At 38.8% G+C, this 25,974-nt stretch overlaps 1 protein-coding gene across 1 annotated transcript in view; it reads left to right on the plus strand.

The window, feature by feature from the left end:
- The first annotated feature begins 659 nt into the window (after window positions 1-659).
- LOC124775120 overlaps window positions 660-25,974 on the plus strand; it is a 302,473-nt gene continuing 277,158 nt past the window's right edge. The window contains exon 1 of the mRNA XM_047249959.1: window positions 660-884. The gene's annotated coding sequence lies outside the window, so the exon portion shown is untranslated. The remainder of the gene's footprint in view (window positions 885-25,974) is intronic.

The raw sequence follows: 25,974 nt of genomic DNA on the forward strand, positions 1-25,974 counted from the left end.
AATTATGTACTCCGAAGGTACTTGGGTGCATCACAAGTGCTTTCAGCAAGCATTTCATTACCATTGTGAGTTATTTGTAAATGGCTTATTATGCTAGCATGCACTAAGAGCAGAGATGAATTGGAGAGAATGGATTTTCGGCGGAGGTATTCGGCACAAGGCCAGGAGGCCGGCGCATGTTCTTCAGCAACCAAAAAGCCATCCTCTTTGGAAAAGTCCGTGTGCAGCTACTCAGCTTAGGCCAGAGTAACACTGCACTCTGCGAGACCTGTGGCAAACACATATGTAGCTGCGAAAAGGTTAAAATGGCCAAAACACAATCAGATTTTATTACTGATTTCTTATGAGAGCATGTCTGTGGCAGACCGTTTAACGCATAGTTTAAAAATTTGTTAGGCTTGATAATTACTTCAACTAAAACTTTAAGAGGTAAAGAATTATTATTTCAGAGACGTCCAGCCAACGACAATTTTCTTATTATACCAAGCTTAGTTACTTTCCAGCTACTTTGATTATATACCACTTTGTTGCTTTTAAGGAGACCTGCACGGTTTTTTCCCAATAATTACACACACTGACTTTCAAAGATGTTATTTAAAAATAATTGTCGGTACATGTTGTCAATGGAAATCTTTGAATGCCAATAGTTACTACGTTTGAAAGGTGCGTGGACTTGCTGGAGAGAGTTGTGTTGTCGTTTGAGTACATATTTTTTTACTTTATGGTTTACACTTAGAGACACCGATAAAAATGGTGTGAGAAAGTGTGTAGCTATTGTTGTTGGACGCTGAAAAGCGAATCAAGGCTGAAAGCGCCACAGTTTTAGAAGTTGGACGTGCTGTCAATTCTTGCGCGCTTTTTCATTCGGTTTTGCCCTTCTCTTTGTAAGTACTTCAGCCATTCTTTGTGTAATTCTATTAGTTCTAGACCAACTCTCCTCTGCAATGGCCATAGTTTTCCAAATTAAAAATTATTTTAAATGTAATGTTGCGTTGTTTTGGGGAAGTGTGGGAATTGCACATCTTGTAACACTCCCGTATCAAATAAACGCTCAGTTGCTTTGTATACGGACATTGTTAAGAATAGACGTAGGACAAACAGTTACATTATAATTGGGTTTCATATTATGAGACGTTTGATTTGCAGTCAACAAGATTAAATGCGAAACAAATTACATACAAGCACAGACTTTCTGGTTCCCTGTTGTTCTACAGTTAGCTGTTTACACACTCGTTTGGGATAGTTAGTAGGGTATTCTACAAAAGAAACAGTGATAAATGATTGTTGACAAGTTATTGTTGTTACTTGTTAAAGTGTCTGTAAATTGTCCATTTTCATGTAATCCACAGCAGGAGGCATATTTCATTGGATTATATATTCGGACATTGATTTCGTTGTTTTGTATATACTGCCATGGATGAAAGCCACTGTCAGAACTTAAAAGAAAAATTATCGTAGTCGGCACGTAATCGACTGTGTTTACCGTGTCGTTTTGTTTGCGTAGTAGGTGCATCAAAAACTTGGTTCATAAGTAGTCCGAAAACTTGAAAGCCAAAAGCTCAACAAATAAGCCTGTATGAGGTATAAATCCTGTATCCATATCAAGAGAGCGGGGGAATATCATCTGAAGTGTGGAATGTAATGAAAGCTTCCAATATCGCATACCATGCGCTTTTCATCTTGTCTTGTGCGTTATTGGTACACGCTCGCGTCTGTGAGATTTTTTAAAGTACGAGGAAGGACGTAAACACTTGTCAGTCAATAACATAGTGGTATTGATAACTGTCACGTAATGTTAAATATGTTATCGAAACACATCATTTTCTTTCTGGTTTGGGGGGGGGGGTGACGTCTCTATTAACAGATACATTTCATAATGTAGGTATTCTTTTTTCGTGTAATAAAAACTAATATTTTTAAAGGGTTACTGTGCATTAGTTTGATTATGTAGATTTTTTTAAGAATAAATGATTTGAAAATATTTTAGTATGACAAATTTGGAAAGTAATTCTTACATCTTGTGTCTGTCATGTTATTGGAGTCTGCAGCTGTGTTTTTTAATTGTGTTTTATGTTTTCAGCACAACTGGATAGCATTGTCAAAGACTCAAGACTCATTTATTTGTACCAGTTTGGAATTGTGACCACAGCTGAAGATTATAATTAGTTAATTGCTATGCGATTGCCTATAGCACTTTTTTTGCCTGTTATGTGTAACAGGGATGATAGTAACATACTACTTGTTGTTGTGGTCTTCAGTCCTGAGACTGGTTTGATGCAGCTCTCCATGCTATTCTATCCTGTGCAAGCTCCTTCATCTCCCAGTACCTACTGCAGCCTACATCTTTCTGAATCTGCTTAGTGTGTTCATCTCTTGGTCTCCCTCTACGATTTTTACCCTCCACGCTGCCCTCCAATACTAAATTGGTGATCCCTTGATGCCTCACAATATGCCCTACCAACCGATCCCTTCTTCTAGTCATCTTGTGCCACAAACTCCTCTTCTCCCCAATTCTGTTCAATACCTCCTCGTTAGTTATGTGATCTACCCATCTAATCTTCAGCATTCTTCTGTAGCACCATATTTCGGAAGCTTCTATTCTCTTCTTGTCTAAACTATTTATCGTCCATGTTTCACTTCCATACATGGCTACACTCCATACAAATACTTTCAGAAACGACTTCCTGACACTTAAATCAATACTCGATGCTAACAAATTTTTCTTCTTCAGAAACGCTTTCATTGCCATTGCCAGTCTACATTTTATATCCTCTCTCCTTCGACCATCATCAGTTATTTTGCTCTCCAAATAGCAAAACTCCTTTACTACTTTAAGTGTCTCATTTCCTAGTCTAATTCCCTTAGCATCACCCTACTTAATTCAACTACATTCCATTATCCTCGTTTTGCTTTTGTTGATGTTCATCTTATACGCTCCTTTCAATACCCTGTCCATTCCGTTCAACTGCTGTTCCAAGTTCTTTTCTGTCTCTGACAGAATTACAATGTCATCGGCGAACCTTAAAGTTTTTATTTCTTTCTACTCTGAATTTTTCTTTTGTTTCCTTTACTGCTTGCTCAATATACAGATTGAATAACATTGGGGAGAGGCTACAACCCTGTCTCACTCCCTTCCCAACCACTGCTTCCCTTTCGTGCCCCTCAACTCTTATAACTGTCATCTGGTTTCTGTAAAAATTGTAAATAGCCTTTCGCTCCCCGTATTTTGCCCCTGCCACCTTCAGAATTTGAAAGAGATTGTTCTGGACCCTCTACATACTCCTTCCACCTTTCTGCTTTCCCTTCTTTGCTTAGAACTGGGTTTCCACCTGAGCTCTTGATATTCATGCAAGTGGTTCTCTTTTCTCCAAAGGTCTCTTTAATTTTCCTGTACGCAGTATCTATCTTACCCCTTGTGAGATAAGCCTCTGCATCCTTAAATTTGACCTCTAGCCATTCCTGCTTAGCCAGTTTGCCCTTCCTGTCGATCTCATTTTTGAGACATTTGTATTCCTTTTTGCCTGCTTCATTTACTGCATTTTTATATTTTCTCCTTTCATCAATTAAATTCAGTATCTCTTCTGTTACCCAAGGATTTCTACTAGCCCTCGTCTTTATACCTACTTGATCCTCTGCTACCTTCACTATTTCATCCCTCAAAGCTACCCATTCTTCTACTGTATTTCTTTCCCCCATTCCTGTCAATTGTTCCCTTATGCTCTCTCTGAAACTCTGTACAACCTCTGGTTCTTACTACTTGTAAATTGAATTGATGATCACAAAGAATGTTGTGGATAGGGCCTAACCTTCGCTGCCAACATCTGTGAGGGTGTTTGATAAGTCTTGTAAAAAAGCCGGAAAACTGTTTGTTTGATAAGCAATTCACTTCTTGACGTACTCTCCTTTGAGGGATATGCACTTGGTCCAGCGATCTTCCAGCTTTTTCATCCCATTGAAAAAAGAGATTCTGTCAAACTCTACAAAATACTCAATGACTGCAACCATCAATTCCTCATTTGCTGAAAATTTCTACCCAGCAAGTCAAAGTTTCAAGTTAGGGAAAAGGAAGAAGTTGCTTGTGGCTATGTCTGATGAGTAGTGTGTATGAGGAACAAATTCAAAGCCCTGTTCATGGACATTTGCCATTGTTATTGCTGATGTTTGGGATAATGCATTATCCTGATGAAAGAGCACTTTTTTCTGTGCTAGCCTAGTTCTTTTTTCAGCCAACAAAAGTTTTAAACTGTCCAACAGTGAATAGAGTCCAGCTATGGTTCTGCCTTCTTCTAACTAGGCCTAATCTATGAAAATTATTCCTCAGGAAGCCTGAAAAAACAATGGCCGTCACGTTACCAGATGACAGAATAGTTGTTGCCTTCTCAGTGCATTTTCACCAGCCTTTGTCCATTATTTTGACTGCTGTTTTGAGTCTTATGTGTAATGTCAAGTCAGTGCAAAAAGCCCTGCGGATTGCAATTAGGCAAGACAGTGTGTTTATACGTTGTGCCAGATGTGCTGTGATTTTGGTTGACTGTGAGCAATTGCAGCACCCGCTGCACACCATCTTTTTCGTAGTCACTTCTTCATGCACAATATTATGCACTCACTCAGCTGGGATGTCTACAGACTCAGCACTCTCATGAACTTGTATTCAGCTGTCTTGCATTAACATATCATGGATTTTGTCAATGGTTTCCTTTGTGGTGACCTCAGATGGATGGGTGGAGCGCACATCATCTTCATTGCTTGTCGGACCACTTTTAAAATTATTAATCCAAAAGTAGGCCTAAATAGTCTTCAATGATGGCATAGAGTCCATGTGAACTTCATCCAATCCTGTTTTGATTCAAGTGGCAGTCCAACCCTTCAAATGAAAATGTTTAATAAACACACGAAACTCAGATTTCTCCGTTTTCAATTACAGTCAACACAGACCCGTTCAAATGGCTGTCTTTTACTATCTTACATTCACTAATTAGAATGTTATGGATGTTTTTTTGGCATATGACGGGAAAGTATTGTTTGAAACTTAAGCCTTGCTGGAGGCATATTGAAGCCCGGCATTAATTTTTGTGCATGAATTTGTTTAGATTGAATTGAAAATTTATGTACTGACATTCACAACTTGGTTGCTTATGGTTTAAACCTCATCTTCACATTATGTTAAGTGTCTGGATTCCCTGTTCTAATTACCCCAGATCATATGACTCATGGGGCTGTTGGAACAATCTAAGTAAAGTGATTTTGGTTATCACATAAGGGTATTTGGGGAGGGGGTTATTACAACAGTTAGTTACATTTCTACAGTTCGTTCATTCATGGAGTAGGGTAAGAAAGGAATTATGTTTTCACCAAATCCTTTGTTGCTTATAAGTTTTGATTGAGATACATGGGTACACATTTTTGATTGGAAAACAGCAAATCTGATGTTTTCAGTGCATTCACAGCTTAGCAGATCTGATGTGTCCTCCCACAGCTTCTTCTCTACTCCTGTATTATCAATTTGTTTCATCCTCTACCTGCCTCATCTGATTTTTCTCCAATGGATACAGTACCTATTGAACCAAACGTAGTCAAAACTTTTCTCTCTCTCCTCCTCAATGTCCTCAAAAAACCACTTCAAATACTACTTGGTATCACTCAGAAGGTGTAATTAGATCATTTACAGTTGCTGACTTAATGATTCTGCATAACTATTAATAAAAATTACAGAATGGGAGAAATTAAAGTATTAATGTGAAGGTTAATTGAAATATCTTGGGTGTTTTAAAATTTCAGTAGGTTTAAAAAATATATTAATATATTAATTTATGTTGTAGTACTTAGGTGATTTCAGGCTTGCGGTCTGCAGCAAAAATGGTGAATACCATCCAGGCCAGTGGCGGATACATATGGGGGGGTGACCCCCCTCCCGTTTTGCAGGGCTGCCCGCATTGCCACCTGTGCTGCCCCTGCCAGTCAGCCCGCACGCTATTCGTGTGTTCCTTTCATCAGTCGACTTGACTGAACAGAGTTATCGAGTAGTTGCACTTTCCTCTGTAACATGCGCGTCCGCACCATCATATTTTATACGTTTCTGTCTGGCACATAGATAGTTAACATGTACCTGTGAGAAAAGTTGCTGCCATTCTAGTGATCTCGATACGTTATTCTGTCTGGCATTTGTTCGAGAAAAGTTGCGAATATTCTACTGTTTTCCTGTATGGAGAACCTTTGATCCGTAACATTATAAGTATGGACCATTCGCTGTATAGATAGCTAATTTACATTCAGAAGCAGAAATATGAAGACTGAAGAATGAATTACTTAAAAGTCCTAGTTGTAGCAAGGGCAAGTGTGAAGATTAGTTGAGAGTGAGAGTGATCAGTTGATTGTGAAATATAAATAATAGTAATTCATAGTAACAGTATTTTTACTATTTATGTAACAATAGTTTCCCATACCTAACTCTTTATTATGAGTTAGGTATGGGAAACTGTTGATGCATATATCTCCAGTAATAGTGACTTTCAAGAAGATTCCTTAAAGTGCATTGTTACTATATAGGCCCTCTGTCGAATGTCTTGTATATGCGTATAATCAGTTTAAATAAAACTTTCATAAACTTTACATGTGGCTTGATTGTTTTTTATTGTGGTAACAGTAAAGATATCTTTAGAGCCTCCTGCTTGAGGTTTTTCTGTATCCACCACTGATTCAGGTTGCATCTATTTAGAGGTTTTCCTCATACTTGTTAAAACTGTTGTCATGTTTATGTATTTCAGTGTCACCCCTGAATAAAATGTTGCATCTCTTCTCCACAGCAACCAATACTTTTACTTGGCGAGTGCTGAGCCGCAGCAGATTTCTCTCTCTCTCCTCCCATGTCACATGTCCAGTGAGCCTAGTGTTGTTTTGTGTTCTTATTGTACCTGTAATGTGTTGTTTATTATTGGCACTATGAGTTGGTCATCTTGTTATTTACTGATCATGAGCAACAACTGTTAGCTTTTGTTTGCTTGTATGGTATTTTTGTGGCAAAGAACACCCTTGAACATCAATAGTGCCAATGCTCACTACAAACTACAAAGCACTGGCTCCATTGCACTCGATAACAACATTGCATATGCATAACTAAACTGACATGTTATGCTTTTGATTCCAACATTCAGCGATAATTGTGAAAAATCAGTGTCGAGGGAATGAAACATAAGGAAACTGGAATTGGTTGCTTCCTCCTTGAGTCGTAACTTGCCTTTTCTGAGTGTATAACTGCTGTTTTGGAGCTGCAGTCTGCTGTTAGACTAGATGCATTGTATTGTTGAAATTTCATTTTGTCACTTGTGTAGTGAACCATTGCTGTCTCTTCTTGCTTGAGAAAGTAATTTTTCTTAATTATATTGTCAATTTATGTATCACAATGATGATCTGTTGTTGAATGTAGATGAACTTGTTTTTCAAGATTAACTTGTTGCGTATTTGGTATTTTGATAATAAATTTCCAATTCTACCAGGGGCAGGCTTCACATCATTACAGCTCTGTGTTGTGCATAATTACACAATCAATCTGTGTGGAGCTACTGAGTCACCCAGGGACACACTTGACTGTCCCGGCAGCCCAGAGAAAATACCACCAAGAAGAATTGCTTCTTGGCTTTTGCAGAAGAAAGAAAGAAAACTCCTTCAGAGCCTTCTGCCCTACATCTGCTATGTGCACTGGGAGGCAGAGCCTTATCAGAATAATGATACCTCCCAAAATCTTTATTAGCTACCTTACCAATATGATGGTTGCAATAAGTGAACACATCATGGGAATCAGACCTCTCCAGCCCTGCAGCAGTAAGAGCACTACTACCATATCTTATAACAGCAACATTAAACCAGCCATTCCCATGACTAAAAGATTAATTACACTATATAGCAAAAAAAAAAAAACATGTTTTTCAGGTACAGAGATAAAACATGGTGGACCTTACTAATTTGGACTTGCTGAATCTGAAAATGCAGTTAGATTTTCACCATCACCCTCCAGTTTTTTTTTTACGGAGGTTTTTAAGTGCCTATATCTAAAAACAGAGACTAGTGTGGTCTGCACTAAATTTGGACAATATATAACATACTTAATGCCATAAAATTACCTATCTCTAGTGCCCTGGGACTAACGTACATTTTTACAAGAAAAATTGCAACATTCATTCCTTCTGTGGGATATATATCCTTCACGCTTCAAAAACCAACAGTAGTCACTTGACATTGAAGGGTCCCATCTACCTCTATAGCAGCTTTCCATTCACAAAATGTCCTGATGGAACCTTTCTCCATGCTCGTCACAAACCGCTCTCAAATTGGTAGGGAAGGTGTCTAAATGAGAATGAAGGAAGTGCATTTTTAGTGACATTCTGCATCCAAGATTTTTATAGTTCTCTAAAAGAGAGCCCACTAATTTGTCACTGTTATCTGCTCTTGTGTTCCCTAGGAAACCTTCAGTGACATCCTTAAAAGAAAGCCAGGCTGCAAGTTCTAACTGACTTACGTTTTCTTTGAAGTTCTTATCATGCATTAACTTCTTAATTTGTGGCCCAATAAAAATCCCCTCTTTCAATTTGCGTCACTTAATTCAGGGGACACTTCATGTAGCTACATAAAACCATTAGCATTTTTGTCAATTCCCTTGGCAAAATTCTTCATACAGCTGAGCTTAATATGCAGTGGGGGAAGGAAAACATTTTGAGAATCCACCAAAGGGACAAATTTCTCATTTTCTCTCCCTGGAACCAATTCCTCTTGTGGTGCTCACTGTTTAACTGTGTAATGTTTATTTTGATTGTATAATGTTTATCTGTTGCACGGCTGTCCCAAAGACAAAGGAAACGGCAGTACTTTGTGAAACCACTTTGGAGACCAGTTAGTAAACCAGTCACCTTAATATCACCACATATTTTCCAATTTTCTTACTCATACTTAATACAGATGGAAATGTATTACCATTATGCAATAGTGCAGCCTCCAGACTTGTCTTGGAAGTGTCAATAAACAAGCGCCACTTGGCAGCATCGTATGGTATGTTTAGCTGTTTCGGTAATCCTACTACATCACTACAAGGACAAACACTTCCCACCATATGGTAATATGTCATCAAATCTTTATTACATTGCCCAAAGCGAGTAATTCTTGTTTCTTCATGAAGTAAGTTCCATTCCTTAAGACTAGAAGATAAAATTTCTGCCTGCTCCTTGGATAAGTATAAATCACGAACTAGGTCATTAAATGTGGTCTTTGTTCTGGAAAGTGATCCTCTTCACTTGATTGACATTGTGCTTCCTCAGCGTTTGTAGATTCATGATCAGAATTAGGAACTTCTTCCCATCCTAATGGAGAAATAGGAACTGGCAGGTCTTCACTGTGGGAACAGGTCTAATCAGTGAGGGCAGGTTATGGTATTTAATATTCTTCTTATTCTTTATGAAAAGCCAGTTACATTAGTCAAACAGAAGTAGCAATCATGAACATGATTTTGAGGCACTTCCCAGATCATTGGTATGCCAAATGATAAGTGCTCTTTTTTTTATCCTTTCAGCAATTGTGTTAGTTTAGAACTGCACCTAGAACGAGTTATGTGAGGTACCCAATCTTTATCCTGATCTCCCAGTTGGCATTTGAAGTATAGATGATACATTGTCTTCAGTAAGTTAGAAATTAGTTGTCTTTGTTTCCTTGTCGTGAATTCACCACATATGTATCAAAATGAATCGGGATGGCTTGTACGTCCACGTTTTGATTTCTTCATGTTGTATTTTCAATGCCTAAAATGTGGCAATGTTCCTTTCTTTTTCATGTACCCAAAGTGAACTTTTATGCTCAACTATACACCCCAACGATACATTACCTTCATTAGTTAAATGTTAAAATTTGCATCTGGAACCCCATAATCCACAAAAACATATTTATAAGCTTCAAATGATGAAAGCAAGAATTAGTCGTTTCACAGTATAATTAGATGAAAATGTGTAATGTTAATTTTAAGTTTGATGTACACTCTAAGATATCTTCAAGTACCCCCGCGAGTAGGGCTACCCCTTTGGGGTATCTGTACCCCCGTTGTATACCAACTGCTTTATTTCAACTAATGAAAATTTTACTGAGTTGTTTCGCTCAGAAGAGAGTCAGCTAAAACAGATGGTTCTAGTTTAAAGAATGAATACACGGTTCAACTGAAAGAAAAACTACCGATTGGTTTCACTTGAAAAGAATAATAAATAATTCAGTCAGTATGCAGAACTACAATGAACTGTATGAATTGTTTTCATTCAGTTACTCCCACAGATTAGTTTCATTCAAAAGAAATGAATGACTAATAATCCAACAGATACCTAAAACTACAACCAAATGAGTCAATTGTTTTCCAAACCAGACTGAATATACAGGGTGATTCAAAAAGAATATCACAACTTTAAAAATGTGTATTTAATGAAAGAAACATAATATAACCTTCTGTTATACATCATTACAAAGAATATTTAAAAAGGTTTTTTTTTCACTCAAAAACAAGTTCAGAGATGTTCAATATGGCCCCCTCCAGACACTCGAGCAATATCAACCCGATACTCCAACTCGTTCCACACTCTCTGTAGCATATCAGGCGTAACAGTTTGGATAGCTGCTGTTATTTCTCGTTTCAAATCATCAATGGTGGCTGGGAGAGGTGGCCGAAACACCATATCCTTAACATACCCCCATAAGAAAAAATCGCAGGGGATAAGATCAGGGCTTCTTGGAGGCCAGTGATGAAGTGCTCTGTCACGGGCTGCCTGGCGGCCGATCCATCGCCTCGGGTAGTTGACGTAAACTGTTTATACCAACGTTTAATACACCACCTATCAGGAGGTTTAACACCATACTTCGTTCGAAATGCACACTGAACAACTGTCGTCGATTCACTTCTGCCGTACTCAATAACACAAAAAGCTTTCTGTTGAGCGGTCGCCATCTTAGCATCAACTGACGCTGATGCCTAGTCAACAGCGCCTCAAGCGAACAAATGTACAACCTAAATGAAACTTTATAGCTCCCTTAATTCGCCGACAGATAGTGATTAGCTCTGCCTTTTGTCGTTGCAGAGTTTTAAATTCCTAAAGTTGTGGTATTCTTTTTGAATCACCCTGTATTGTTCTCATCGCTAATGTTGACTGTTTCAAGGTAGGCAACTTAGAGTGTGAGGTGTGGTACAGGGACAGAGAGCACACTGGCATTGCCACAAAATATTCCTCTTCCCTCTCTGCACAGAAGGCTTCATGCAGCTGCTTTCTTAGTTGCGCTCCACTGTAAGAGTTGTAACACAAGGAATTATTATTGGGACTGTTTGAGGTGTCCTGTGAAAGACTGTAGTGCAAACATTCCTCTCCTTTGAAGAAAATAGGCCACTTTTGGGTCCAATGACATCAATCCAGTATAACATCAAGTCATTAGTCATCACCTCCTTCTCTGATTTTTTTAATTACATTTGCAGCCCTCTCTTCAGCCAAAACATTTGTTGCCATATCAGAATCAGTACTGCCTATATGTTCATGCAAATAGTTCTGTTGTTCGCTTCAACTGATAAAATAGCACTGGAATGCAATTAGCTGTTCATCAGATGCTATGCAAAGTTGCTATGTTAGTGCTGTCTTTTTCCTTACCATAGTTTTTACCTTCATCGTTGTCATGTCCGGCTCGCTCTTGCATTGACTTTGTGATATCTGCTGCAGGAACATTTCTCGTTCACTCATACTCATTGCACAACTATTTCCTTTAGTTTGTTCGTAAATCCGTCACTGCTTATGCCTCCTGTAAATTAGCATAAAAATGACAATATACGTGATCCTTGGTCTATGGGAGACGTCTTTGATTCATAATCAAAATGTCCTCGGTCTTGTGTTCGAAACTAGCCACCGCTTAATTTTTGATTAATAATCAGCATTGGTGGTCAAAGACTTCTGGCATAAGAAATCACCCCATACTACCAATGGCCTTGTCAAAGAGGGCAGAGGAGCAGGCAGAGGTTCAGGGCACTCCCTTGCCCTTTGGGTGGGAAACTGCCGCTAAAGGTGGAAGAATCAGCAATGATCAATGACATGAGGATGCAGAAGGCAATGGGAACCACTGCATTAATGACACATGGTGCGTATCCACAGGACATGTGGCCTGTAATTGAAAAAGTGTCATGGTGCTCTCTCCATTGGCTTCCGGAATTGTCCCCCCATTCGGATTTCCGGGAGGGGGCTGCCATAGGGAAGGTGACCATGAGAAAAAGATTGAATAATCAATGAAAGGATAACATTCTAATGTCGGGATGTGGAATGTCAGAAGCTTGAATGTGATAGGGAAGCTAGAAAATCTGAAAAGGGAAATACAAAGGCTCAATCTAGATATAGAAGGGGTCAGTGAAGTGGAATGGAAAGAAGACGAGGATTTCTGGTCAGATGGATATGGGGTAATATCAACAGCAGCAGAAAATGGTATAACGGGATTAGGATTCATTATGAATAGGAAGGTAGGGCAGAGAGTGTGTTACTCTGAACAGTTCAGTGATTTGGTTATTCTTATCAGAATTGACAGCAAACCAACACCAACAATGATTGTTCAAGTATACATGCCAACGTTGCAAGCTGAAGATGAAGAGAGAGAGAAAGTATATGAGACAATATTGAAAGAGTAATACAGTACACAAAGGGAGATAAAAATCTAGTAGTCATGGGGGACTGAAATACAGTTGTAGGGCAAGGAGTAGAACAGAAGGTTACAGGCGATTATGGGCTTGGGACAAGGAATGAGAGAAGAGAAAGACTAATTGAGTTCTGTAATAGATTTCAGCTAGTAATAGTGAATAATTTGTTCAAGAATCACAAGGGGAAGTGGTATACTTGGAAAAGGTCGGGTGGTATGGGAAGATTTCAGTTAGATTACATCATGGTGAGACGGAGATTCCGAAATCAGATGTATTGTAAGGCGTACCTAGGAGCAGATATAGACTCAGATCACAATGTAGTAGTAAGTAGGCTGAAGTTCAAGAGATCGGTCAGGATAAATCCATACGCAAAGAAGTGGGATACGGAAGTACTAAGGAATGATGAGATATGCTTGAAATTCTCTTAAGGCTGTAGATAAAGCAATTAAGAATAGTCTGGTAGGTAGTACGGCTGAAGAGGAATGGACATTTCTAGAAAGGACAATCACAGAAGCTGGAAAGAAAAACATAGGTACAAAGAAGGCAACTGCAAAGAAATCATGGGTAACAGAAGAAATACTTCAGCTGATCGATGAATCAAGTACAAAAATGTTCAGGCAAGTTCAGGGATAGAGAAATACATGTCACTGAGGAATTAAATAAATAGGAAGTGCAGGGAAGCTAAGACAAAATGGCTGCATGAAAAATGTGAAGAAAAAGAAATGAGATTCGGAAGGACTGACTCAGCACATAGGAAAGTAAAAACAACCTTCTATGGAATTAAAAAAAGAGGGGTGGTAACATTAAGAGTGCAACCGGAACTCCATATTCAAGTGCAGAGGAGAGCGTGGACAGTTGGAAAGAGTACATTGAAGGGCTCTATGAGGGGGGAAGATTTGCCTGATCTGATAGAAGAAGAAACAGGAGTCAATTTGGAAGACATAGTGGATCCAGTATGTTGTTGTTGTTGTTGTTGTTGTCTTCAGTCCTGAGACTGGTTTGATGCAGCTCTCCATGCTGCTCTATCCTGTGCAAGCTTCTTCATTTCCAAGTAGTTACTGCAACCTACATCCTTCTGAATCTGCTTACAAGTTAGTGTATTCATCTCTTGGTCTCCCTCTACGATTTTTACCCTCCACGCTGCCCTCCAATGCTAAATTTGTGATCCCTTGATGCCTCAGAACATGTCCTACCAACCGGTCCCTTCTTCTTGTCAAGTTGTGCCACAAACTCCTCTTCTCCCCAATTCTACTCAATACCCAGTATTAGAATCAGAATTTAAGAGAGCTGTGATTTACAGTCTAGTAAGGTCATCTGAAGACCAGTATCAGTTGCAAAGTGATTTAGAAAAGATTGCTGTATGGTGTGGCAGATGACTCTAAATAACGAAAAGTGTGAGGTGATCCACATGAGTTCCAAAAGAAATCCGTTTGAATTCGATTACTCGATAAGGAGTACAATTCTCAAGGCTGTCAATTCGACTAAGTACCTGGGTGTTAAAATTACAAACAACTTCAGTTGGAAAGACCACATAGATAATATTGTGGGGAAGGCGAGCCAAAGGTTGCGTTTCATTGGCAGGACACTTAGAAGATGCAACAAGTCCTCTAAAGAGACAGCTTACACCACACTCGTTCGTCCTCTGTTAGAATAACGCTGCGCGGTGTGGGATCCTTACCAGGTGGGATTGACAGAGGACATCGAAAGGGTGCAAAAAAGGGCAGCTCGTGTTGTATTATCACGTAATAGGGGAGAGAGAGTGGCAGATATGATACGCGAGTTGGGATGGAAGTCATTAAAGCAAAGACGTTTTTCGTCGCGGCGAGATCTATTTACGAAATTTCAGTCACCAACTTTCTCTTCCGAATGCGAAAATATTTTGTTTAGTCCAACCTACGTAGGTAGGAATGATCATCAAAATAAAATAAGAGAAATCAGAGCTCGAACAGAAAGGTTTAGGTGTTCGTTTTTCCTGTGCGCTGTTCGAGAGTGGAATGGTAGAGAGATAGTATGATTGTGGTTCGATGAACCCTCTGCCAAGCACGTAAATGTGAATTGCAGAGTAGTCATGTAGATGTAGATATAGGACTTATCGAATAAGGCATAAGGGATCGATAACATTCCATCAGAATTTCTCAAATCATTAAGGGAAGGGCAACAAAACAACTATCATGTTGGTGTGTAGGATGTCTGAGTCTGGCAGTGTACTGTCTGACTTTCGGGAAAATATCACCCACAAAATTCCGAAGGCTGCAAGAGCTGTCAAGTGCGAGAATTGTCACAAATCAGCTTAACAACTCATACATCCAAGTTGATGACAAGAATAATATACAGAACAATGGGAAAGAAAATTGAGAGTATGTTAGATAATGATCAATTTGGCTTTAGGAAAGGTAAAGGCACCAGAGAGACAATTCTCATATTGCAGTTGATAATGGAAGCAACACTAAAGAAAAATCAAGACACGTTCATAGGATTTGTCGACCTAGAAAAAGCATCTGACAATGTAAAATAGTGCAAGATGTTTGAAATTCTGAGAAAAATAGGAGTAAGCTATAGGGAGAGACATGTAGGATACAATATGTACAAGAACCAAGAGGGAATAAAAGGTGGACGACCAAGAACAAAATGTTCGGATTAAAAATGCTGTAAGACAGGGATGTAGTCTCTCGTCCCTACTGTTCAGTCTGTACATCAAAGAAGCAATGGTGGAAATAAAAGAAAGGTTCAGGAGTGGAATTAAAACTGAAGGTGAAAGGGTATCAGTGATAAAATTTGCTGATGACATTGCTATCCTGAGTGAAAGTGAAGAAGAATTACATTATTTGCTGAATGGAATGGGCAGTCTAATGAGTACAGAATATGGTTTGAGAGTAAATCTAAGAAAGATGGAAGTAATGAGAAATAGCAGAAATGAGAACAGTGAGAAACTTAACATCAGGATTGATAGTCACAAAGTAGATGAAGTTAAGGAATTCTGATGCCTAGGCAGTAAAATAACCAATGATGGATGGAGCAAAGAGGACATCCAAAGCAGACTAGCACTGGCAAAAAAGGACATTCCTGGCCAAGATAGTCTACTAGTATCGAACATTGGCCTTAACCCGAAGAAGAAATTTCTGAGAATATATGTTTGGAGCACAGCATTGTATGGTAGTGAAAATGGACTGGGGGAAAACCGGAACAGAAGAGAATCGAAGCATTTGAGATGTGGTGCTACAGACAAATGTTGAAAATTAGGTGGACTAATAAAGTAAGGAATGAGCAGGTTCTGTGCAGAATCACAGAGGAAATGAGTATGTGGAAAACACTGACAAGGAGAAGGGACAGGATGTAAGGCATCAGGGACGGACTGCCAAGGTACTAGAGGGAGCCATAGAGGGCAAAAACTGTAGAGGAAGACGGAGATTGGAATACGTCTGGCAGATAATATAGGACATAGGTTTCAAGTACTAGTGTGAGGTGAAGAGGTTGGCATGGAAGAGAAATTCGTGACAGGCCGCATTAAACCACTCAGAAGACTGATAACTCAAAAAAAAAATAAATAAATAAATAAAAATAAAGGCACATTCTTCATATGTTACCACTTGCAAACATTCACTTGGCGACAAATGTCATTATCTGCATGAACCTGAACTTGCAAAACGTGAACTCGTAGACATATGAGTAATACATTCGAGGCTACTACTTGCCTCCATCATTAATTTCTACAATTTATCATTCTTACGGCATTGACAATGAAAGCAAATTGAATGCTACCATTATTTTAAAGAGCACTTTCTCTCAGTGGCCACAATCCATTTCTCACATCTGTCTACAAGGGCAACCTCTCATGAACAGTGTTACTGCAGCTGTGACATTATATTGTGTGTGGATGTGAAATTGTATTCGTGAAACAGAAAAAGAAAGCTAGAGCACTTGAAAATTAACGCAGTTTTGTGGACGTTTGTGTGATCTGTGCCATTCCTCAGTCAGCTGCAGGTACACGATTGTATTTTATTCATTTTTGTTTGTGATGCTCATACTTTCGGAGATAAGGTGCCATTGTATCCAAACTTAACTGCTCCATGAAAGATTACTGTTTATCCTGGCGAACATTACCCCAAGACTTTAATACACATAAACTGTAGGCAGCACTTGTCTTCAGTATATAATGTGACAACAGTTATCTTCCATATATAATGTTATAGGGCAATATGTGAAAAAAAGTGAGAAAAGGTATTATTTGAAAGCATTAATAAAGACCAGTCATTAATGTCTATTTTGGTTATTTTGTAAAGCTTCAAGGTTATCATAGATATCGTACCTGTTGCTATTTTAGCAGTTTACACATCCTTTCAGATTTTCACCCTACTTAAAATGTACAGCAAGCATGTCATACATATATTTACTTGTTATGTAAATTATCATCATTTCTGCCCATGAGAAGAAAGTACTAAAATTATTAAAGTGGCTTGAGTCTTTTAAAAATTAGTCCTCTATTTTATGCAAGTTCCTTAGATATTCAGCTACACTGCCTCCTCCCAACCGCTTTTTTCTCCTTACACCGTACTTAAAACACAACTTCAAACATATGATAAGTGCGAAACGAAATTACATCTCTATCATTAAAACTTTCGAGTCCAGGTACACTTGGAACTCCGCTACCTCCTCTTACTATGGCAACTGTCAACCATCAATTTCCATGAGAGAAGGTATCGTTTATGTCCAAACTGAAATTAAGAGTACATCCAAGAAACACACATGGTCCATCAACGAGCGCATTGGCGGCGACATTCTTCACTGGGATGCGATTCTTCTTGTCGCCTGTAGTTGTTGTTAGTTCGATGTTCTCTATATTTTTGTAAACTCTTGTGCGACGACGAGGTCGCAGACGAACTTAGTGTAGAGTACTTCCAGCCCTGTTTTGGGTCTCTGATTGGGGTTATGGAAATGGGTTTTCCCACCAGAGTGACTTGTTAGTTCTTCTAATTGTGGGTCTCTTCGGTACTATTTTCTGTAGATAGGAAGAAAATATTAATATGTACAAGTAATGTGTGTTCGTAAGTTGCCCCAGTGAATATCCTTCTTGAAAATCTCTCTGGCATGCAGTTGGATTGATTGTTCATTGTAGAATGAATTTTCAACAGCGAAACATGCCATCATCATTATCATCATCATCATCATCATCATCATCATCATCATCATGTTACTTCTGCTGACTGACTTTGTGGACTAGTGCATGTGATTCATATGCTGGACGTCTCCTCCCCACCCCCACTCCCCCTCTCCCTCCCCCTCCACTGATCCTGTGAATGGACTGTGCAGTGTTCTGGCCTGGTGGTGGGGTATCTCAAACTCGTGAATCGAGTGTCCGTTCTCAGTCTGCACTCTGCCTTCGCTGTGCCTAGTGTTCCGTTTCCGCTGTGCTTGTAGAACTTTCACTGCCAGAGCCCACAGTCATCTAAGTTGAAGAATTTGTACATAACATCTCCGGGTGGGAAAGAGCTGCACTGCATTCTCTGTGTAACAATCAAGACATTGTCATCCTCCCAGCAGATAAGGGGAACATAACCATCTTACTAACAGTTGCAGAATGTAAAGAGAAAACGTACAAACTCCTAGACAAAGCCGCTCACAAGATGCCGATGATCCAACCAGGAAGATGCAGCGTAAGATGATTGAATTTCTCCAAAGTACTTTTACAAAAGGGACATTGGAGAAATTTTGAACACATGCTGGTGCACCACCAAGGCTCTTCAGGCTTCCAAAGGTACACAAAGAGGCCAATAGTGAGTACAATAGGAGTGCCACCACATGAGTTTGCAAAACATGTGATGTTAGTTTTGAGCCTGTTCATTAGCAAATGTGAGCACCTTTAAAACCAGTAGTCTTTTACAGACGTGTTGATAATATGTTTGTCATTTGGCCTCACTGGAAAGATGAGATTTCAAGTTTTCTTTCAATACCTGAACTGTATCCACAACCACATTCATTTCACAATGGAGAAAGAGCAAAGTGGTCAGTTTCTGTTCTTGGATGTTCTGGTATGGAGAAAACGGGAAGCAATACTGGGTCTCAGCATCTATTGGAAGAAAACCCACACAGACCAGTACTTCCACACCTCTAGCTGTCATCAACTGTCACAAAGGGAGGGAGTACTAAACACGCTGATCCACAGAGCTCATGTGATCCCCAACAAAATAACCCTAAAACCAGAACAGGGACATATTCCAGAAAAACAGCTGTAGAAACTATCAAATTATTTGCACCTTCAAACAAAAAGACCAGTTGCAGCCAACCTCCAATGGAGGCCAACTGAAAAACATAGCCTACAATCGTCATGTGGCAATGTATACAGAAAAATCAATAGAATATTACAACAATTATGTCAAATGTGTGCACCACCCAATGGCAAAGACGAAATTCCTCTTAGGGACAGTAAAAGATTACCTGGGCCTTTGGATATCTGAAGTGTGTTATGTCCGAGTGCAGAAAAACATGTTGGACAAACCATTTGCACAATTTAAGAAAGGTGCATGGAACACAAATGGCACATGGACCTCCAGCATCCCAAAAAATCAGCAGTTGCTGAACATTACCTTGAAACTAACCACAAAGTGAAATATGGAGATACAAAAAAACGAGTTCCACTATTGGAGGTGTGTATACAAGGAGGCTATTGAAATCCATCTGTATGAGAATCTCATCAATGAAGATAATAGATTTCAATTTAGTCAAGCATAAATTCTGCAAATGCAGTGGAAACAAACACCAAGCACAGCAAAGTTGGAGTGCAGACTGAGGATTGCCACTCAGTTCCCAAGCGTGAGCTACCTCCACCACCATGGCTAGCACATCGCGTGGTCCATACATGGGGTCAATGAAGGCAAGAGATGACAGGTGTGTATACTGCACCTGCTGCACCAGGATGTCAGTCAGCAGGAGTAATATTATTATGATGATGGCACATTACGCCGTTGAAAATTCGTTTTACAATGAATAATCAGTCTGGGTGCATGCCAGAGAGACTTTCAGAAGTACAAGCATGGATTGTGGCAATTTTTGGACAACACATGATAGATATATCAGATGTTTCTGGTTACTATTGTTCTGTTGCATATTAAGGGGTCCTGCAGAACATGATATATGATAAAGCTTGTGCCATGTAATTGTGGTCTAACTTTACTATATTTTGTGTAAGTCACACTTGATTATTGTGTAGAGCTCATGTAACAGAGCTGTGACTCAATCTCTCCCCAGTAAAAGCTAACTAACACAGATAGGAAAGAGAAGTAGGGATGGAGAGGAGGGGAAGGGGTATGTTTTCTCCCACTCAATTTTTAAGGGCATCATTTGCAGATATGGTACTGATTGTACTGAGTCTAGTAAGTACACAGTTAAAATTATTCACCTCTTCTTGTCATGAATTCACAGTTGGAACATCAAAGGGTGAGCAATATCCACAGCTGACTCTTGATTCATCACAGTCTCTTCCCATCATTCATCGCTGAAACAATTACTAAGTACAACACACAATGGAAAAACCAGGTACTAGTTCAGTCAACAAAGGAAAATTGGAGAGGGGAGGGGAATTTGCATAGTTGCAAATTTTTGTACAGTGGTACAAGGATGTCATGAACAACATACTAAAAGCCCAGACTGGAAAAATCCTGACAAGTGAGGCATGACCTTGGCATGGGTGGAAGGGACACCTGAAGTTTTTCTCAATAACTTGAAAACCACAGCTTCTAGCAAAAATGCTTCCCAGAGCAAAATTAAACTACATTAAATTTCTTAGATAAAAGGATCCTGTTAATTTTTTCTTTAGGACTAATGGTCTCCATGTTGAAGGGAAGTTCAAAATCACAGATTATGTAAGTAGTGTTTTCATGGTATAAAATTAATGTTTATTGTTAGGTGAATGAATTATGAACAGATATTGAATGTGTGCAGATCTGAGTGTAATATAACCATATTAAGGGATTACTTGTGTTCTGGCACTGTAACTGTGTGGAAAGGGTGAGGGGGGGGGGGGGGGGGTGAAGGTTTTAAGTGCGAGGGAAAGTAGTTTGCCAGATTGTGGTCATGCCTCATTGCAAACTGAAGAGTGTGCAGGCGATTCCCTATTCTCTCCGTGAAGTGCATAGCTAAAAGCAACTCAGTGGTGTTGGACAAAGTTATATCAACCCTTCTGCAGCTCACCTTATCATTGGCTACATACTGTGCAGACATCACCAAGGTTGTTTATTTTCCACAAGTACATTTCCACAGTATATATTGTAAATATGGGATACTAATAATACTAATGCAGGAAACACACATGAACAGATTGTGCATAACTCTGTTCTTAGACTAAAGGGAAATTGATTCTTAGTCATCCTGTACAGCAGCTGTACCATTCTTTGAGCAGAGGTAACTCCTCCATCCAAAAGCACTTCTTGCTTTTCAGCTTATGGACAGACTGAATCTCCCCAGCATTTCCTGTCCAGTTCTCTCATGTGAGAAGACAAAATAACTTCATCGAGCTCTTGTTTATATTGTGAAATTATTTACAGGAACGTATTTTATGTAAAAAGCCACTTGGATACTCCAAATAAGTATTCACTCAATACACTGAAAATAACTGTACTAGGGTGAAGTGGGGTAAGTGTAACCACGTTTTGGCATAGTTCAACTTTGACACCAAACTGCCAACTTGTTATTGAAGATATGATTTTGAAATTTCTCATGCTTAAAGTTTGACTTATTGACTTTTAAACAACACACATTTTGTTTTTGAAAAAAAAAATTATATGGTCAAATAATTGTTTTCAAAATTTCGTGTCGTGAGGTTACACTTGCCCCATGGTTCGGGGCAAGTGTAACCCCGCATTGTTGTACCCATACAGAGCATTGTAAAAGAGACTTGAGGTAAGTGACCTGATTACCCAATTTTTACTGAATTTGAGGGTTTTTAAATTATTAAAATATCTTAAATTTTACTCAAGATATGAACTTTTTTGCTCACGCCTCTTTGTATATTACGAAATACACAGAAAATGTTAGCTAAAAAAAAATAAGTGTTAGCGTAAACCATAAAACACTGAAACAGAATGCATCATAGATTATTTATTTTTGTTTTAGGCCAGTAATTTATTAGCTTAAATTCTACAAAAGTAATATTTTTTCTTTAGTAGGCAATTTAACAAAAATAATAAAATATCTAGTCTCAAGAGAAAAGAAAAATTCACTTTATAACTTCACTTCCTATTATTTTTCATGGTAATTGAACTAAAGTTGTTGACAATTTGTGTTTAATGCTAAACTGCCCTAATTCAACTTATTATATTCACACTTAGGCCCTAACTATTATTTAGTCACTGAATGTTGTATGAATCAAATGCAACACCAAATGTCAGGTCTCCCTTGTGACCCAAATTAGGCTCAGGCAGCACTGAAATGACATCAGAGGATGGAACTTCCGTCTCGTCTCTTCTATCAGGCCAGTAGAATGTGGTGCCATGCTTTGTCTTATTTTTGCATATGAGGAAAATCACTTCTGTATCTCCTAAATCAGTAATTTTGGTAACTTGGCCAATAAAATGAACTTTCTTACACTTTGTTGCAAAAGCTACCAGAACATAGTTTCCAACTGTAATTTTATCTTTGGCTTCAAAAAAGTTTGCCTCTTTTTCTTCTTCATAGTTTATCATTTCTTTCCTAAGATCGTCCAGTGTTGTTATGGTCCCATTTTCTTCATCACTACTTATTAAAGATAGGCCTCCTTCAGTTTCACTTTCTTCACTTGTTGATTCAACTTCCAGTGTTTTTTCCTTGTTACCCACATGAGCAATCAGGGATTTTTTTCCTACAACATTCTGAGATGCCATTTCGGATAAAGTAACAGCACTTTGTTTGGAAGATTTACTTTTCATTACCAAGCCCTTTTTTATGCTGATAATGCTTTTTTGTTTTGCTTTCTCCTTATTATTCTCGTTTCCTTTAAAATCTTTTTCTTTATGGATGGCATCTTGAAAAGTGATAACTTCAGCTCCTGGTGCAATCCTTTTCTTCTTTGTTTTACCAGTGGGACTACACTGTCGGACTGTTTCCAATAATAAGCTTTCAAATGACAAATCAGAAGTTCCAGAACATAATGAAACATTGGTTAGCTTGGGAATGGTTGAGAAAGAACTATGATACTGGGAAAACTGCAGGGCTCAGTAGATGTAGGCCTATAAAATTCTGGAGGTTGTTCAGCTGGAAGCTTCCCAAAAATCTGAGTACTTTCTGTTAGAGACGTAGCTTCCACACAGTCTATGGCTGTATTACCGTTTTATCAATTACTTCCTACTGTAAGGGAATATTCCTGCTTTTTGAAAACCACTTTTCGACAATTCAGGTGGTGTTTCATTCCATACAGCAGTGAGGAGATTGGAAAAGTCACGTTTGCTAATTTTTACCCCTTGATGATGTCTCTGGTGACGAGTTATTTTGGTCCCAAGTAGATTTCACACTCGTAAACACTGCTACATCCATTGGCTGCAGGATGAATTATCATGCTCAACATTGTTGTCAGTCAAACAATGCTTCACATACTGTACTGTAATTGAAATGGTGGCATTCTTTACAGTTCTGTGTCGTATTTTATAAAAGGAAATGTGGTTTAAAAATATAGTAGACTTAAATAAAAAATAAAATATATCTCACACAAACTCAGTAGACCTACAACTCCAGCTCATCAGGTATTCTGGTATCCATATGTACAGGAAGGCCAGTTTAGTTGATCTAGTGTGATGGTAAAAACAAGGTTACGGCTTAAATAAATAAATATGTTCCAGTAAGTTTGTTTGGGGCAAGTGTAACCCTCCCTGGTTACACTTGCCCCAGTCGATTGGTTACACTTGCCCCACATGGGAAAAAGTTGGGGTAAGTGTAATCATGCCTGGCATACCAAGAGCTTTATCAGTAGAGTAAAACAAATCTCATATTTGAAATTATCATGCAAAAGTTAGGTTGTAACCAAAAAATTGTGCAGTTATCTTTAAAACTGCAAAAATGACAGACCACCAAATTCTGAGCATGGCACTCTCTCGCAAAGTGAAAATGTAGACGTCAATTCAAGTCCAAAAATTAATTACCAATTTATGTCAGATTTGACAACTTATGGTTAAATATAACAAAGAAAGGAATAAATTAACATTTGTGATAGGTCAGAGGTAAAAATACAGCTTCTTTAAGGCACCATAAGCCGTGGTTACACTAACCCCATGGTTACACTTACCCCACTTCACCCTATATAAACATGAGCTCAGTGAAGTTATTTTGTCTACTTACTTACAAGAACTGGATAGGAAATGCTGGGGAGGTACAGCCTGTAAAGTGAAAATTGTGCAGTGATGGTAGTGGAAGTCGCCTATCCTGGCAGAATGCTACACCTGCTGACCAGGTGACTGAGGATCAGTTTCCCCTCCAGCAATGTAAAACAATGTGCAGAGATTTATGTAGAATCTGTCTATATGCTTTCCTTACGTTACTATTATTAGCAATGTATTCAATTTAGTGTTAATAGATTTGTGGAAAATTTGGGTGTGCACTGTGTTGTGTGGTGATTCATAAGGTGAGCTGCAGAAGCATCGGTATAACTTTTTTATCTTGTGGTTGTTTCTTGCGATATAGTGGGTCAGAGAGGGTGGGGACTTGCCACCTCACACTTCAGTTTGCAGACTTACAAAGGAGGAAAGAGGTATGAACATGACCAGTGACCTGCCTTCCCTCACGTACATCCACCCTTCATACCCTCTCCCTTACCCTCTTTTCCCCCCACACAGCCCATCACACTCTCAGAACACAGCTTACCCCTTAATAGGTTCTACTGCACTAGGATATGGTGCACACATTTATTATTTGTTCTCAACCCACTTCATTTAACAGTAAACATGAATTTTGTACCATTAAAACACTATTTTTAATAATCTACTATTTTTCTACCCCCAGTAATGCAGGAACTATTAGTTGTAGAGAAAATATGATTAGGACATTTTTTTTCGTAGGAAATTTCATGTAGTTTGATTTTACGTGGAAATGTTTTTGCTAGAAGCTGGTTTTAGAGATTTTCAAGAGAAACACAGAAGCAATTATCTTCAAATGTGATGTTCGTGTGTCACTGGTCAGAAATTTTAGTGTGTTGTTCATGACCCTCTTAAACACCCCCCCCCCCTCCCCCCCCCGAGGTGACCTTTTGTGGTGTTCGTTGACTGGGGTATATTCCATAAGTGCATTTTTACCGAAAATGAATCATTTTCTTTTATGTTAAAATTACATCATTCACTACCTGCTTAGTGTAGGTCAGTGACAAGAATGATCATGAAGAAGCTAGAAACAAATAAATAAACATACAACTTGATTTGTTAGACAAAAATGAAGAAATGAGAGTCCAAAACTGGGTTCAGCACACAGCTGTCTTTCATATGAAGTACCTCGGTAGCTGCAGTATGGACAATTTAACATGAGAGTTTTAGGCGGGGGGTGGGGGGGGGGGGGATGTTTTGAACTATGATAACATAAGACATCAATAGAGATTGGACCTGAACTTCCTTGTTTATGACAGTTGCCAACCTCGGCAAGCAGTTTCACAGTACCTGCTACTAAATACTTTGTGCATCCCATTTTGGTTTTTGTGGCATGTTTTCGTTGTTTTCATTTATATTTTAAAGTGAATGGAAAGGCTAATCCTGGTCCATGACAGGGTTTGAGTAAGGTTTACACAACATGAGAGGGGATCAGCGGTCACTATGAAAATGTGTTGACTTTGATTTCACAGAAGTGTGTATCACTGGTGTAGATTGCATGCCCTGGGAGAGGGATCGGGGGCTTGTTAACTCCGCACCTCTCCTCTTCCCACACTAAGTCTTCATTAGTTTACTTTTGCAGTTGTCTCCCACATTGAAGTGTCTGCGCTATACTGCATATAGCATCATCTTTAATGTACAAAATCGTGTTCTATGGCCTCACTTTATAAAATTTGCCCAGGGCTGTAGGATTAAATTAAAAGATACAGGTGTGCTGCGTGACAAACAGAATCTTGTTACCAGTTATTTCGGAAATAGCAAAACCTAACTGTTGCATCCATCTTCATTTATGAGAGATTATAATTTTCCTACACAATAGACAAAAACTATTTGAGGAGAATCATTTTAACCACACGTATAATATGATAAATAAAAGTAATTTTATGCTACCTGTGCACCGACTGAAATTATATGCACGGACTGCACAGTACTGGGTGGTTATAATTAAACTTTCCCTACTTAACACTCTATAACATGGAA

Source organism: Schistocerca piceifrons, chromosome 2 (assembly GCF_021461385.2).
Source record: "Schistocerca piceifrons isolate TAMUIC-IGC-003096 chromosome 2, iqSchPice1.1, whole genome shotgun sequence".
In the NCBI taxonomy this organism is placed as follows: Eukaryota; Metazoa; Arthropoda; class Insecta; order Orthoptera; family Acrididae; genus Schistocerca; species Schistocerca piceifrons.